Source organism: Camellia sinensis, chromosome 9 (genome assembly GCF_055761805.1).
Source record: "Camellia sinensis isolate YWXY chromosome 9, ASM5576180v1, whole genome shotgun sequence".
In the NCBI taxonomy this organism is placed as follows: domain Eukaryota; kingdom Viridiplantae; phylum Streptophyta; class Magnoliopsida; order Ericales; family Theaceae; genus Camellia; species Camellia sinensis.
In genome coordinates, this window is record NC_138969.1 from 2,433,275 (window position 1) to 2,451,323 (window position 18,049).

General features: G+C 33.9%; 2 long non-coding RNA genes across 4 annotated transcripts; both read right to left on the reverse strand.

The window, feature by feature from the left end:
* Nucleotides 1–1,775: 1,775 nt before the first annotated feature.
* LOC145798449 (uncharacterized) lies at nt 1,776–8,828 on the reverse strand. 2 transcript variants are annotated; one of them, XR_014339309.1, is made up of 3 exons: nt 8,344–8,807; nt 7,354–7,398; nt 1,776–2,033 (listed from the first exon to the last, which is right to left on the reverse strand). It is a non-coding gene; the product is annotated as an uncharacterized LOC145798449 (long non-coding RNA). The 2 variants fall into 2 exon arrangements; XR_014339308.1 differs by lacking the exon at nt 1,776–2,033 and having other exon boundaries at nt 7,202–7,398; nt 8,344–8,828.
* Nucleotides 8,829–11,428: 2,600 nt separating this feature from the next.
* LOC145788943 (uncharacterized) lies at nt 11,429–16,909 on the reverse strand. 2 transcript variants are annotated; one of them, XR_014339311.1, is made up of 8 exons: nt 16,762–16,909; nt 15,792–15,864; nt 15,350–15,696; nt 13,527–14,266; nt 13,267–13,383; nt 12,873–12,977; nt 12,106–12,296; nt 11,429–11,627 (listed from the first exon to the last, which is right to left on the reverse strand). It is a non-coding gene; the product is annotated as an uncharacterized LOC145788943 (long non-coding RNA). The 2 variants fall into 2 exon arrangements; XR_014339310.1 differs by having other exon boundaries at nt 13,267–13,419.
* Between the last annotated feature and the right edge of the window lie 1,140 nt (nt 16,910–18,049).

An 18,049-nucleotide genomic window follows, 5' to 3' on the forward strand; every position in this document is an offset into this window, starting at 1 on the left:
ACCCACCCTTCCCAGCTTCTAGGCCCAAACCTCTTCTCATTAGCCATCATTGCAGCCAATGACCCCAAATCAAGGGAAACCTTTGAGTAACAGGCAAGGTCAACAATACCACTAGCTTTTCATAAGCTTTAATTATCCTATGAGTGATGCTGTGCCCAAAATCCAAGTAACTAGGTTTATAAATCGATCTACAAAATGTTTTCCAAATTTGAATAAAGAAAAAATACCATTTCAAAGTTCAAATGTCAATGAAACAGATTTGCACTTGTACTAGTTTTTAAGAAAAAAGAAAACCCGCCAATGTCATATTTCAAAGCAAAATCTACTTCATGATGATTTCTCAGATTTTGAGGACTAACATTATTGAGAAGATCTGGTGTTGATTCAATTTTATGTTACCCACCTTGAAGCTCATTTCCCAATTTTGAAACCTTGGAACTAATTTTTAGGACTGGCATTACAATTCGGGTAGTTTTAGGACTTGCAAATGAATCATTGAGCCTCTTCTTGTTCTTCTGAATGTGTTTTCTAGTCATTGCTCGATACCGCTCCTTTGTAATATGCACATTGTAATTGCCGTTTTCGTCCTCATCACAACAATATGCTTAAATTATGGAGGCGTTAGGGAAAAAGTTTTTTTAGCTTTTTTGGCTAAAATAGCACTAAAAGGCAAAATAAACTAAAATAGCCAATAAGACAACATGTCACAGCAAACCTATAATCATTTCACTTTTTCTCTCACAAATATCACATCCAACTATAAAAAAATCCATCTATCTTCCCAAACACAAATTTTAGCAACTTCCCAAACACCCACATAATGAAGAAAAAGTTACAGACAGTGATGCTGCAACTCCGTGGCCTGGTATAACAAGGGCAATATTGTCCTTTTATTCATTCAATATGGTGGAAAAACTGTTGTCCAATCATTCAGTCAATTTCTAAGTATGTGTGTGCATTACTCTCTGTGTTAAAATGCACTAAAAAAATGATTATTTCTCTCTTTAGTCATGAACACAGAGTTTAAGTACTGCTTTTGAAGTTCAAGGAGTGTATGTGTTTTCAAGGTAAACCACATGGGAGTAAAGTGAAATTAACCCAAAAAGATTCTCCCAAGTTGCTTTATTTAAGGCTTCAGGTTTTCTTACTACCCCAATAAACATTCTTTCAAGTGGTCCTTGTACAATAGCACCAATTGACTGGAACAAATTAGTCATTAATCTTTGCAAATAGCTGATTAGATTGACCACTTCTCTCATCTCATACGTTAAAGTGTTGTTAGAGGCGCACCTAAGCGCTCGCCTAAGTGAGAAACGGGGCGAGGCAAGGCTATTGCGCTTCATAGGGTTCGAAGCGAGGCGATATGGAGAGGCGAGGTTGAGGCGAGTGAAGCGAGGCTTAGGCGATGAAGCGCAAGGCGAAACAAAGCGTTGCTTCTTGCTTCTACGATCTGGGCCCCTCATTTTTCCTGATTTTGTGTTATTTGTGGACATGCATTGCACCTTAGAATTGCTTTCTACTATTTATTGAGTGTAAAACCCTAGTTTCTGGGGGTATCAAAAGAGGAGAGAGACGAAAAGCAAAGACAAAAAGCAGAGAAAGAGAGGAGAGAAACGAACCTGGTCCTGCTTCGTCTTCTGCTTCGACATCGTTTCTAAGGTAAAGCTTCTTCTCCTACTCCTTTCTTCTCTCTCCCTGCTTCGTCTTCTCTCTCCTCTTCTGTAACACCCTCAAAATAATACATATAAACCCCACATTCATGACATCCATAGATATAAGAGAATAAAGCATATTTCCATTTATCAGAGTATTCATTGCAAAAGTATTACATGTTGACTACAAAAGTAAATGTCCTACGGGCTTACAACTTTCCAAGCCAACACTTGGTTACAAAAAGAAAGTACTAACTCAAAACACATTAAGCCCATGGCTTGAATTTACATGTAATACCAAAATAACAAAAACAACCAAAAGAGTCTTCAACTCCCAAAACCTTCCAACCTACGTCCTTGGAGGTGACATATCACCTGAACCTGAAAATGATGTCCCATATAGGGTGAGTCAATGCCCAGTAGAGATATACTAAACCAGTTATGAGAAATAACTAAAACATTAGCATTCGATAAATGGTTAACACTTGTAAACCAACTTACAACATTTTCGAGTTTCACGACAATTACATTCGTGTTTCATTTCACTTTCCTTTACTTATCCACTTTAAATCATAAACATGGCTCATTGTCTAGCCAAACAATTAAATGAGACTACAACTCATATTAAAACGCTTCCATCATCCACAATTCAAATGAGACTACAACTCATAAGAAAATATTTCAATACTTCAATTATCTACGTTATGCAAACGTGATCAAGATTTCGGGACTTTCACCCTGAACACTCTGGCCAACTTAGTTATCAATGGAGTCCATCCCCTATCTCCTCCCAAACAAGTTTGAGAGTACATCCCCTATCTCCTCTCAAACTTTGGAGTACATCTCTTATCTCCTCCCAAACAATATACATATACAATGTATTTAAACACTTATCATATACAATGATCAATCCATACACATATTCGATGTATTATTCCAACCGTCATATTCAATGACATATTCCAAGTGATTAGTTTCAGTTTTCCCTAATCAACATACAGTGTCTACAACAATCAAGACTATCCTCCACCGATAACCCAAAGCAGTTATTTCTAAACAGATAATAAATTTATCAAACAGATAAAATATCAACATATTCATAGGTGAGTGATTTATTTATCCAACTACACAATTCAATCTCATAATTTCCCAATTTCATAATTTCCAACTCAATTTCACATTCTCATACATTCTCAAATTAATTATACAAATTAATTAGTCACATTAAATTAGGGTTTTTCCCCCCTTTTCCCAACTTTAGCCCCAAGGCTCATTCTCATCAATTCAACAACAATAATTCCATTTTCCATAGTCCCACATACATATGAAGCTTAACATTTGAAAACCCCCATTTTTATAACTTTAAATTAAACCCTAACTTTCCTAAAATTACCGTTATTCACCATTTATACAAAATGACTAAAATTTATGTCAAAACTCATAAGAAGGAGTAGGGTATCCCTACCTCAAATGAAAAGACCAAATGGAGAAGATGAAGAAAACTCAAGATGCTCCAAACCCAATGATTTTCGGATCAAAACATAGCCCACACCAAGCTCCACATTTCTTACAAAGGAACTAAGATAGAAACACACTAGAACTAGGTGTATTCTTAGAGAGAACGTGTATAGAGAGAGAAGAGCAGCCGGATCTAGGGTTTGTGTAAAAGAGATGGTGAAAAAGTGAAGAAGACGCTACTGCTGCGAACTGATATATTCAAGCCTCGCTCGAGCGACCAGACACAAAGGAAACTTGCTCGAGCGCAGAAAGCCTCGCTCTAGCCAACAATACGAAGCTTCAGGTCTGCAACCTAGAAGCACGCTCGAGCGCAAGAATGCTTGCTCGAGCGAGGAAACTCAAAACATAGTCCTCGCTCGCTCGAGCGAAGAAAAGCTCGCTTGAGCCAAGAAATGCAACCTTCAAGTCCAAAACTAGACGCAGACACAAACTCGAGCACAAGACTTCTCGCTCGAGCCAATAGACACACCACTCAACTCTCGCTCGAGCGAAGGAACCCTGGCTCGAGCGAAGGAACTAAAACACAGAGCTCGCTTGAGTGAAGACACCAAAATCTGGGCAGCAACCATTTGTTTCAAAACACACCCAACCTGTTACAAACCTGCCCAACACATCCTAAAACTCAAATACAAAGAATTAAAGGACGGAAATGAAACATATACAACAATAGACATCCACAGAACCGAGTCCGGAATACAATAACCAATGGAGGGAAAACCGGGATCGCTATATCTTCTTTTCGTCTTTCCTGCTTCGTCTTTCTTTTTTTCTTCTCTTGTTCTCTCTTCTTCTTCTCCTTTATTTCATCTCTCAGCAAATTTTTTTTTTCCCTTTTGCTTTTTTTATTTGCTTTCATTTATTTATTTTCGTTGTGGTTCTAGTTTTTTTTTTTTCTTTTTCTTTTCTTCCCTGATTCTTGTTCTGTTTCTCTTTTATTTATTTTGCCGAAAATTTTTTCAATTAATTTTACTAAATTGATTTTACAATTGTATAATTATTTTGCTGAAAAATATTATACAGACTAATCAATTTCATAACATTGTCTTACTAATTAATATGTCATGTACTAATAAAACTTTAAAATTTAAAATATAATTTACTTTAATAATAAGATAAGTGTCACATTATTGAATAAAGAGAATAATAAAAATTATTAAAGCATTGCATTGGTTTTTGATTAAAGAAGAGGAAAGAATTATTTGGGATGGTTGATTTGTTTGATGTTTGATGTTTGATGTTTGATGTTTTTGATAAATACTAGTTGGCCCCCCACGCGCGTTGCGCGTGGGGGTCGTTCTACAGTTTGAATAAAAATATTTATAAAACTGTAACTGGTTTATGAATATATGAAATGAAATGTAATTATATTTTACATTTCATTTGCTGTGGTGTTCCATATTTGTTCATTAATTATTATTTCTGAAGATCTTTTATAGCTATTGATTTGACACAAATGTAACGATTTCATTTGCTATGGTGCGAGAATTATTTGATGTAATTTTGGTAATTAGCGCTTTTCAAAGATTGTTTCATGTAATTTTGGTAAATAGTGATCAATCTCCCATAGTTACATATGTGTCAAATCAATAGCTATAAAAGATGTTGAGAAATAATAACATTGTTTGGGGGGAAGGATATATTGTATGCATCTTAATTTTTGGTTGTTAGATTGAAGGGGAGGCACCCAAAAAAAAATCAACTGTTGAATCGATGCATATTTATAACAAAACTTTACCATATTCATAATAAAAAAAGTAATTATTATGATTCATACAAATGTCATTATTAGTAATTATTCAACACTATTATATTAGGTATACAGTGGGGGTTTGTCTACAAAAGATAAGCAGAAGAGGAAGTACTCTATGCTAGTGTGATTATGTACAATGTGTATAGATATATCCTTGTCTTTCTTGATGTACAATATTTTTAATTTTGCGTGGTAAAGTATTGTCATCGTATTGGAAATTCCCATATTTTCCTTTGATGTGGTTGCATATTGCATCAGCTGCAGAGTTGCCTTCTCGACGAATGAAGGTGATTTTACAATCTTGAAAATTTTGTTTTCTTCTGCGGATATTGCCTATGAGTTTCCATACGATGCTACCATAATCTCTTTGTGTATTGTGTAGAATTGTCTCGATTAAGAATTTTGCATCACCTTCTGCCCATATCTTTGGCCATTCATTTTCAGCTGCAATTTGTAATCCGCGGCATAAAGCTGATGCTTCAACATATTCTACAAATGTCATTGGTATTGTGTCTCCGAAAGCATAAATGCAAATTCCTTTGTGGTCTTGAAATATCCCTGCTCGAATAGCATCTACTTGTTTTGGAGCTTCTTTGTTTGGATAGATTCCACCATCAAAATTTAGTTTGAGCCATCCTTCTTTTGGGGGTTGCCAATACACAAGTTGTTGCTCAGTGAAGTTGGTTGATGATGTGGTGGAAGTTTGGTGCGATGAGTAAATTTGGGGTAATAATTGGTTATTAGTATTTTCCACTGTAGAGATAGTGATCTTTGGAGATGTGTAGTAGGCTTTAGCATTGTGATAATAGTATGGGTTTAAGTAAGATGTTGCAGGTATGTTTGAGTAATACTTATAATTGGTTGGAGATATATAAGTGGTTGGTTGGGTGTAGAGGAGATGTGTGTTGGAGTGATATGTGGGCTGATTTTCATTCTGTGTAAGATATAGTGTTGATTGTCACATTGGGCATTGTTGTAGTTTGGTAATGAATTATACATTGTATTCGTGTTGAAGGCTGTGGAGTGGGTGTTATGCATGTTGGCTATTTTGTGAGGATTTGTGATATGTGGAGTTACGTCAATTGTGAAAGATTGGCAAAAGTGTTAGTTAAACAGTAGAGGAAATAGTGGAAGAGAATTTTTTTATAGCTAAGAATGTGACTGACTTGCTTGCGGGGCTGGTACTGTAGATGATGTCACAAGTTTGTTTAGCAATGAATTTGTGATATTTTATTCTGTATCCAAGAAGCAAAGAACAAAAGAAAATTTAGAATTATGTGCCTCATAGAGTAAATGTATAAAGAATGGTTCTTTTTAATTGAGTTATAAATTTTATATTTATACATATATATATATATATATATATGTATTTTTTTTTTTTCATAAGCATTGTAAAGTTGAATTCATCAGGGGGACAACATTCAGGAGATGGCCATGTGTTAGTTAAACTGTATTTAACTGAAGAGAAGTACTTTTGTGTAGGCTGAAGAATACATTTATAAGCATTTAATATACGGGTGGTGTCACCATGGATGTAGGTCAACGTAAAAAATCAGAGGTATCAAAATAATAAAATAAAAGATAAAAGCAGTTTAAATACTGTTGGTCACAACAATGTTGGCATCAACCATAACAGAATTTATGTTTATTCTATATGAATCTAGACCAATCAATGATTAATTATTTTCTTTAACAGAACCTTCTTAAATGTCAGTAAAACCATAATCTATATGAATAGAAAAATTTACGCAAGTATGAAAGTGCAAGGGTTGGCAAGATGGTCCACACTCTAGCACCAATAAGTAGAAGCAATTATTGTTTGCAGAGAAGTTAGCACGAGTGCCCAAGTCCAGATTCTAAACAGTACCCGTTTAATCTTCAAATTGACCCAAAATGTATTGCCAGGCATCTCAATTGTCCATTGGATCACCAGAGGAGACCAAGGAATGGAAAAGTTTATATACTCAATGAAAAAACTTGACTTAATGCTTCTATTATCAAAGTTTTGTGCACATATATATATAAAGTTTATATACTCAATGAAAAAACTTAACTTAATGCTCCTATTATTCTTGATTTGTGAAAATAAAAAGGTAGTTAAACCTGCATGAACCATCTCTTGGGAAAAAATAGATGACGTTTGGAGATTACCACGTGTCAATGCATATTACCCGTTTAATCGTCAAATTGACCCAAACAAAAATTAAATTGAAGTAATACTATGGAAATTCTGTGCACATATATATATAAAGTTTCTCAAAAGTACTGGCAGCAAGAGGTGTCGAAAGAACTTAATTCTTTCTTATTCAGATGTTAAAACGTTGATTGATTTTTACATGCAAAAAGCATAGGTACTTCTTGAGACAAATCCATGATGATGTAAAGTAAACCAAAGTTGGGTTTAGTAGTTACAAAGGAGAAACAAAAATGCACCTGAGTGGCATAAGTTCTCTGGAAAGGACTCTTTTCTGCATTCAGCTGAAACAAAAAAAATATGACAATCAGAACATAAGATAAAAAGATTATGCTAATAACAATAAAGCTATAATTTTTGACACAACACATGAAAGAATGAAGGGGAAAAATGTGCCACTGCCAACCCAATATAATTAATTCAGTGGTTTTGTATCTGGAGTTCATGTATAGGTGGCTCACTAAAGTACAGTGGTTTTGTATTTGGAGCAAATTCATATGTGTCTCACTAAAGTACGGCAGAATTCACTGTTAAATGTTGTGGCACATCATCAAGTAAATCAAAGATAAATAAACAACACATTCTAAAAAAAAATAGCAAAATTTTTGAGGTTTATCTATTGTAGAAGGCTTTTTTTGAAAAAAAATACTTTGGAAAAATTCAAACCAAAAAATAAGAGATTCTAATTTAAAGATTCTAATTCAATGTTGAAAGCATGGTGTTTTTCAGTTTGATAGCATTGTGTTTTTGATTTTTGTATGAAATAATGGTTTTCATTGTTGAGAAAGATTGTTATTTTGATTTCTAGCTGGGCTGTTGTGGTTAAGTTATTTGGCATAAAGAATCACACCATTAATAATAAATAGATAGCTAAATAGCTCAAGGAAACCAAATTACTCAACAAACAGAGCATGAGGGTACAGATTTCATACAAAAGTCAGAAGGCCTTTTCCACAAGTGAACAAGTTGGCATTCTGAATGTCATTCTGATTGTAAATTTGGGAAACCAAATTACTCAACAAACAGAGCATTCTGAATGTCATTTTTATTGTCAATTTATGCGTGTGTTTCAGTTCGGCATATCGTTGAACAGATGGTGGGCAATGTAGAGAAGAGGAAGAGAATCATAAGCAACAAGATTTATAACTCTTGATTAAAAAAACAGCAACAGATACAGTAGCAAGAAGAAGTAACATGAGCTGGGAAATGGAACGGGAAGTGAAGCGTACGTTTTCTGTTCCTTTGATGAAACCGTCGGTCGTTTGCAGCAATCCAATTGAACAATTTACGTCTCTTAATAGGTGAGGATTTTAGGAAGAAGGGTGGTGGGAAGCGATTGTCTCAGGGATTGTGGTACAGGTGGCGCGAATTGATGAAGAGGTGAGCCCAGAGTTCCAGCACAGCACCGGTAGGCGCGATGTTGGAGATTTCTAGGAGAAGAAATGATAGCTATTGCAAGATTATATCTGAATCTGCTAGAAACAATGTACAGTGGGTTCACCGCTTCAGCCATTAATTCGTTGGAACTCTCAAGCACAGCAGGAGTATTTCTGAAAAGCTTTTGCTGATAAGTTGCAGCTGGTTTGTATGTTTTTTTTTTCAATAATGATAGAAGGCCACAATTTTTGTGGCCACAATGGCTCAAAACTGCCAAAACGATGTCGTTTTGGCATGTTTTACACCCAAAACGACGTCGTTTTGACAGTTTTGAGCCATTGCGGCCACAAAAATTGTGGCCCTCAAACATTTTCCTTTTTTTTTTGGGTTGTCTACAATATTGATATGTTTGTATTTTATATTTTGAATTCTTTGACAATATTTAGGGTTGATTTGGGAAGTTGACTTTTTGACTTTTTGGGATTTTTTTGACTATTTTAGCCTGGGTTAAAAATTTTGATTTGGGAAAGACTTTTTGACTTTTTTGATTTTTTTGTAAGAGAAGAGTGTAATGATTATGGGTTGAATGTGATGTTTTATTTGTTGTGGCTAAAATAGCCTATTTTATTTTTTGTGGCTATTTTAGCCACAAACCATCTTGCCAAACAGACCCTAAGGGTCATTTATAATAGGTGGATTTTTTTTAGTATTTGTGTATAAGAAAGAAGTTATGATCTTGTTTGGCTTTGTTTTGGGTGATAAATTTTATGAAGAAATTTTTTGGAAAGAGCTCAGAAATTTTTGGGGTTTGTTTTGTTGTATATTTTGAAAATATTTTTTAAGTATGAGACATTAGGGAATTTTGGAAATTTTTACAAGTAGTTTTTAAGTATGAGAGTAGGAGATAAAAGGTAATTTTGGAAAAAAATTTCGAAAGTTAGTAAACTAAATGCAATTTTATGAAATTTAATTTGATTGAAATATTTTAGAGAATTACTTTCTTATTGATTTTTTTTGGTTTGAATTTTTGTTGGAACTTTGGTGTATAATTATTTATGGAATTTTTTGAGTTAGAGTAGTTGATATCACATTTAATTTTTTTATTATATTTATGTTTAATGAATGATTTTATGTATTTTTCAGCAAGTAGTTGATTTTATGTAATTTTCTATTATATGATTTTATGTTTAATTATATATTATGTTATGTGATTTTAGAATATTATTTGGGTTGCATTGTGTAAAAATGTGCTACCAAATTCTATATCATAAATTAGCAAACTAAATTTTCAAATATTCAGAAATAATTATTATAATGTTTATTTGGAAAGAATATTATTGCTAATGATTTCAGGATTGCTATTCTAAAAATTAGAAGTTCAACAGATTGTTATATGGTGAGTTAAAGTAGTTAACTATGGAGTAAAACATTTATTGTCTCAAGTTGATCCAATTATTTGTGTTTGTGTGTGGAAAAAATGTGAAATTGGTGGATCTGAGAGTTGAGGCGCAAATCTAGTGAATAGACAATTAGTTCTTCGTTTTTATGTCATGTTGAATTATTTTGTTAATATTTCTTAGTTCACCAATATTCAATTATTGGATTTAACCTTAAATTTAACAGCCCATATTTTGGTTAACAAACAGGTACAAATCAATGTGCCTTACAAGTTACGGTTGTTTATCAAATGGAACTCATTTTTAGTCTGAATTTGATAATTTGAATCATTTAAAAATAATTTTATCAAATTATAATTGTACCTTAAAAAAAATAATAATTAAGTATGGTTTTCAATGTAAAACATAATTGAAATATTATTTGTATCTAACACTTATTATGTCGTAAGTTGAGTAATACTATTTACATAATGTTGTGTTTGATTGGAAGATTTGAAGAGGGATTTCGAAAGAGAAAAGAAAAAGTGTGTGAAACTAAATGAAATATAGATATATTTTATTCAGATTTCACCTACCTTTTCCATTTCATTTTCCAAATCCCTTCTCAAATCCCCCAACCAAACACAGCATAAGTGTAGTAAAGAACAATGATCAGAATCTTTACAAATATCTAAATCAATTCACTTTCATGTCACATCTGAAACAAAGGTGTTAACAAAGACTGTCTTTTGTTATTCCAAAAAACTGTATGATATATGATTGTGGGACAATGGTTATCCAGCTTTGTTATCTCCTCTGGAAATGAAATCTGGTGCTATAAAATAAGTACGATTTTTTAATTATTCAAAATCCGGTCCAATGAATAGAGGAAAAGGTCGGATTAAAAAATGGTAATATAAATAGGAAGATGATGGTTTATTAAATTAAAACAAGTTAAATCCAAGACTTGCCAAACATAGACTCTGATATTATGTTGGATGACAACTTATTTAACATGTGTTAATCTAGAAGAATGAGTAACCACCAATGTGTAAAGAACAACCACTGCTAGAAATTAGGCTTTTAGCGGCGTTTAAAAAACGCCGCTATAACTATCAAAAACGTCGTTAATTTTTTTTGTGGCGTTTAGTACCAAACGTCGAAGATGCGGCCGTCGCCATAGCTTTATGACGCTTAAAAGCGTCGCTATATTAGTATAGGCGGCGTTTTTAAAAACGCCGCCAAATGTCCCACCCTGACAGCACTATGACATCACTATGATTTAGCGACGTTTTGAAAACGCCGTCATATCTTTTTTTAAAAACTGACCATTAGATAGAATTTAGGTGGCATTTCTTAAAACGCCGTGATATCCCTTTTTTTATTTTTATTTTTTTTGTAAAAATTGTGCTAATTTTATGTGATTAAACTAAAAAAATACCTTTAATAAAATTGAATAGCACTAATATGAAATAATAACTTGCATTCAAATAGTAAATGCAGCATTAATTCACTTTCCCATTCAATTTAATATCCAATCATCATTACCCACAAAATAACATATCCACAAATGATGTTTTAACATTACTCACAAAATAACATATCCAAAAATTGAATTTACAATTCTCCACCAAAAAATCAAATGATTCATAAGCAAAGGACCTAATCCTTGTATATTACAATAATGTTTTTATGTGTGTAAAGCACATGCTTATTGTTATCACTGTTCTTGTTGTCAGGATGCAGCTCACAAACAAAACCTATAACATTGACAAAATGATAACATAAAGTATTGAATTAAACATCTGAAAAGACTCAAAAATTAAAAATAAGTTTAATAATACAAGACGTATAATAAAAAAAAAATTAAAATTTATTAATACATACCCTAAAGCCGGATAACACATAAATAAAACCAAACTAGCATCAAATAACTTGTAAAGGACATAAAATGAGACCCAAATTGACCAAAAACTTGATCGGATGAGGCCCATAGGCACTAAAACCTTTACAAATTCCAAACTTTCACTTTCAGTTGTCTGAGGAGCACCGGTGTTCCTCAGACAACTGAAAGCAAAATGAAAACCCCCCCCAAAAAATTTAAAAAATAATAATAATAATAATAATAATTGCTAATCATGATAGACAACCACTTCAGTAACATCAATAGAAAAATAACTAAAAATTAATAAATATATATCAATATGAGGAATAAGAATTTAGTCCACAAAAGCTTACTGGCATTGGAAGGGGATGTTCATTATGCAGTACATGCACAAAGTACTTGCTTGAAGACTTAGCTGGACAACTATAAACTACCATCATATTATTGCCACCCAAAAGCGCCGCCACACTGCCTCTCCAATTTCTTCTCTAAGGTGGCTTTGGAGGGAGTTGCAAGGGTTGTTCCTTTTCTATTTTTTCAAAATCTGAAACATTCAACATATATTGCTTACTGAGAAGACAACATAAAAGCAGAAATCAAAACAGGTAAAGTAGAAACACAATGGGACAGCTGGCATACTGGATCAAATGCTTATATATGATTTGCCCAGATCCAAAGGGAAAAAAAAAAAGGAGAAGAAATCAGAAGGAAAAAAAGAAATGCATACATGTGCCATCATGTATAGAGATTCAAATATGACTAAGAAGGATGGACACTTCTAAGAACCGACACGACACAACACAACACTCATCGGACACGTGGACACAAATGAATCATATTACAAGTTTGAATAAAATAACTTGTAATCCAATGATAAAACAAAAATAATGTAAATTTATACATATTCTCCTTCTTTAGACTGTTAAAATTATTATCTTTGGTTGAAATATTCATATATATGATATATAATTATCCTTATATATGACATAATAAATATATAAAATTATATATTTTGTACGTGCCACCCACATATTGTGTCCTACATTTTTTGAAAATTTACGTGTTATCGTGTCCGTGTCGTGTCTACACTTCTTAGAAATATGAGAATGAAAGCACTCACCGGATTCTTCAAGAAAGAGCCCAATCAGACATGAGAATGGAAGCAGAGTTTCTGCATAAGCAAACCGCAGTCTTGCCTTTTCATAACAGCCAGGAGCATGTTCTTCTACAGTAACAGAAGGTATAAATTATGAGCCAAACAGAAGATACCTTTATTTTTTTCCCTCAGCATTAGCCATGAAGACTTCAATTATAAGTTTATAACGCAATTAATTTTAGATAAGTTTTGAAATAAATGTCACAACGTGGGAATTAACTCCTAGTTTTGAAATACATGCCATAGCATTAATAGCAAATAACCATAAACACAGTGAAAAATAATATGACAATAATAAGATTCAAAGAATTAATAAACTTATGAGATATTTAATATGAATTGTTATAGTTTATATAACCTTCTTTAGCCATAATAGCTTGTTCCATGGACTGAACAACATCCTCAAGCAATGGCACTCCCATCTGGTAGTTTAATGCATTACCATAACCCTTTAATATGAACAGCTCCAAATCATCTGTCCACTCCAGCAAGACAACCTAAAAATGTTTAGCTGCAATCCCAGATAATTAGGACAAGAAACAAAAGTTGACACTTAATTTGTTCGTTCTTGAAGGAATATACATCATCAGTAGAGTGGCATGCAATGCAGGATCATACCTGCAATCCTGGCTCTTGACAAGCCTCTGCAAATTTAGCTGTTGAAAGAGCTGCATTTCTTTTAATATCAGCTTTCTTGCGCTCTAGTTCAGCCAGTTGCTGTTGAGTCCTTTGGACCTGATTTTTCTGATATGGTCTTCAAATATGAAATACAATTGATCAATAATATAAGCCGCACTAACATCAAGCAAATATTATTATTTAGCATTAACCAAGTAGGAATATTATTATTCTTGACCTGCTCTAATTTTCCAAAGAAAACAGTAAGTAAATTTCCAGATCTGAAATCCCAGATAATTAGGACAAGAAATAGAAATTAGAGTTAACCATCAAAGCTTGATCAATATAAACCATCTTCACAACAGGACTGCTAGTTAGTTAACTATACCTACATACAAGACAGAATACAACATAACACTGATCCGAACCAAGACGATGATGCACTTCTTGTTATCGATCACCAAACGAAAGGTTTGGAGATATATAAGCAATTAATGGATGAATCAAGTGATCACCAACAAGCATAGGCTGTTACACCCACACAATGTGGGTGGTTTGCTGAATGGTATAGTCGACTTGCTTCATTGAGTGAGGATTCATGAGATGGTCTTCAGTTTTGTCTTCTTCTGTTTTACGAAGAAAGATGACAGCAGACTCTTGCTGCGGACAGGTACGCGAATAATCTGAAGCCGGTTTGGGTTGTCAAATGACTTGAAAGCTGTCAAAGGTTTTGAGACCTCCTGCAAAGTACAATCACTCTCATAAGAACTTTTTGGCATTTCTCTCAACCACAGAGCAAGATATTTTACAACATAAGCAAGCATAAGGTATGGAGCTTCTCTCCTACCACCCATGAGTGGTCCAGCAAAAACATCTCCATACCAAAAGATTTTTAAGTCATCAGATCATCTAATCAAATTCATATTTGAATACATACAGTAAAACCAAGTCTCGTATCCCATTCAATGGAAGAAACTACGCATGAATTATTTTTTTCCGTTGGCACAGTTAATGAGTTGTGTCTAATTGTTGTTTCTATAAAAATTTTCTTTTTAATTTTGTTGATATCTATCAACCACATAATATGTTAGAAGCACAACTCTGCTCAAGTCAACTTACTTCGATTGTTCACATAATCTCCAATTACTAAAATTACATTTAATATATTCAGTTTTATTCCTACTTATTTTAAACTCTTTTGGACTTGATTGCTCTCCAAGTTTGTAATTTGGTTTTTTAGTTTCATCTACTAACTACTAAGGACAATATCATCTGCATAGACAATGGGACATAAATTCTGCTGCAGAGTCAGAATATTAAACAAATCATGATTCACGCCATCCCGGTTGACCCAAAATCTGCACCTTTTTCCATGACTAAAATAAGAAATAATTCTAAGTATTAAAAACTGATGGGGTTTCCAATCCCATTTCAGAAACAAAAACAAGAGAAGTAAAAGGTAAAAATAATAAACAGACATCTCATACCTCTGCACAACCAAATAAAATTATTTCTAGTTATTCTTTGCAAAATACACACATCAAGATTCATCGCTAATGTTCATAACTATGTTCCAAAGACAAACATCCAAAACTAGAACTCAAGTCTCCATGGCTTTAACCATTGTGGTTACCACAAAATGCAGAAAACAGTCACCCTATCATCTATCTCTAATCAATTATGAGGGCAACTGAAAAGTACAAGGTCTGGGCAGATTTGATTATGTGATTGTAGATTAACAACTATCATAAACTTTTGTGCTCTCTTGCAAATATTAGCAAAAGTTTCATAAGAAATGGGAATGAAAAGACAAAGCTCTCAACTTTTGGCATTATGTACTGAATTCTTGATAGAAGGACTACTTGAAACTCTCGGCAACTTCACACTTGCCATCAATGGACTCAATCTGTATGGCAATTCACCATTGTTCAAACCCAATTGGCTCGTTCTTCCATTGAAACTCCGACTTCCGAAGCAAGAAAACTTCGCTGCCCTCTCGGCGAACCCAGGATCGGCAAAAAGTGATGGCAGATTGTGCCAAAACACTTCATAATAAGTTATCATCAAGAGAAAGAAACAATACCAAGGTCAACATGTTTAAAAGGGCTCCCACTTGCAAAAACTATATGTTCTCTAGCATGCTTGAAAACATCAACAGCAGTGCATTCAGCTGCACCAAAGTATATGCAAATACTATGTTCAATAGAGAAATTGGGAGCTCTATAAGTAAAATATGGTTAATTTAGAGGTCTTGTAAAGACAAACCATTCAATGTTGGATTTGACATAGCAAAAATGGCAGGTTTAGTAGAATCCAACTCTCGCATGGCCTTGAGCACCTGATTTACATGCAAGCAATATAAGTAAGGAATATGAAAATGTAAGAAGACACACATCTAGCGAGCTCAAAAATTGACTCTCAAGTATCCATTACACAGAGAAAATGGGACAACACTCACCTTTATTGTGCTTAGTTAGGGTCTTACAGTTAAACAAAAATACACAGCCAAAGTTGAGTATAAGAGGATGAGGAAATTAAGCATGTGAGGGTTAGTAGGAAAGGGCATAATGGCCATGGATTTGACTGAGGTTATTGCTCTTCAGAAATCTTTCTAGAAAAGGATTCATTAAGTCAAACTAACAAGTAAAATTGGTGCATTGTTGTGTTGAGCTAAGTGGAGTGAACTATGATAGTGATGATAACAAATGACATTTAGTTATCTTGATGAGGTATGCTTTTATATCCTAATAATAAATAGATGAATCGGAGTATGTAGTAGAAGTTGGGTAAGTAAAATGATAACTTTGATAGGATAAACAAAAACCATCTCTAAAAGTATTGCCAACATTTAGCAAGTGAGAACAAAAAGTCGCATAGCAAAATGTATTCCAAAAATACAAAAATCATTGCTCTGTGGAACATAATATCACAGAAAGCCAAGACTCATATCTCCAACTATATAGTTGAGGCCTAGTTTAAATTTCAAATTTCAAATTCTGTAACTTCTTCAGTTTTTTTTCCCCACATATATTTTTTATTTTCATATCACCCATCAGGTGTGCACACATTCTAGTACACACACACACACACACATATATATATATATATATGTATAGAGCTCAATATAGTGGATTAACCACAAGTATTCTGTACAAGATTGAACTTAAAGTCGAATCATATAAGTGAAATCAATTCAGAGGTTGAAGAAGAAGAGAACGAAGTGGGACAATGTTACCTAGGGCAAAGATGAGTGGTTGGAGGAGGAGCAATTGACAAGCGAAGAAGAAATAGAGTCCAAAGCTGCAGCTCAGCTCCAGGTTAGCTCAACTCAGCTCATGGGTGTTCATAATGTACCAATCACAAGTTGCATAAAATTGTCAAAGCTATTCAACAACACAAAAGAGAGAAGAAAAAGGGTCAGCTCAGCTCATCAGGATAAGTGGACCACCTCAGAAGGATATTATTACTATATTGAAGTCTGATACACAAGAAAATAATTAAAATGGTCAAAGTATCCAAAGGTGATGAAATTTAATAACAACATAAAAAATAAAATAAAAAATCAACAACCAAATCAACATTGTACCCATGTTGAGCAGATTGTTAGAGATGGCTGGTGTTTTTTAGCAGAAATTATATTGAAATCACAAGGGGAGAAATTACACGGAAGTCAGACACAACTGAAAGTACAATAGGCATCCATGAAGTAACTAGTTAGTCTCTATCAATTCATCCTAATCGAGTTCACTAATTCTACACAGCAGACAAACTCAAAACAGAGAAGAGAAATCTAAAAAGAACACACGGATCTATTATATATATACAAATTGAAACATTGGTTTGATAGATTACAAAGATTAACAAACAAAATGAATGAGAAAGTCAATTATCAGAACACAAATTGAAACATTGATTTAATGCAGACTTAATACCTGTGAAATACAAGCAAAAAACACAATTAAACACTTGTTTTAACAAGATTTTAGCGAGAGAGAGAGAGATCAATACATCGCAGTGAAGCTTCGAAATCGAGAGAGAGAAATTCAAAATCCAAATCGCTCTGAGATGAATCTCAAAATCGAAATCACTCTGAGACCGATCTGAGAAATCAAGCACAGCCTCTCCTGAGATCACTTCCTCTGCGATCGAAACCAACCCCTCTTCTCTCTTTGCGATCTCCCAGAGCTTCAGATCGATATCGCAGAGTACAAAGGATGAATCGAGAGAGAGAGAGCAAGACAGCGGAGCTTCAGAGCTTCAAATCGAATCGCTCTGATGTGAGCTTCAAATCGAAATTCTGGTTTCCAACCAAGTCAAATTTTGAATCTGTATGAATCTCAAAGAAAATGGCTCTGAATCGAAATTGTTGTCAAGGGTTTAGAAGCAATTGGGGGTGAGCAAGAGAGAGGCGTGGGGATTGTGAAGGCGTGAGATTCAAAATAAGGGTTTCCAAAGCTTTAACAAGTATTCTCACATTCAAAATAGCGCGTGAGGGCCAACATATTTGGAGGCGTTTTTAAATG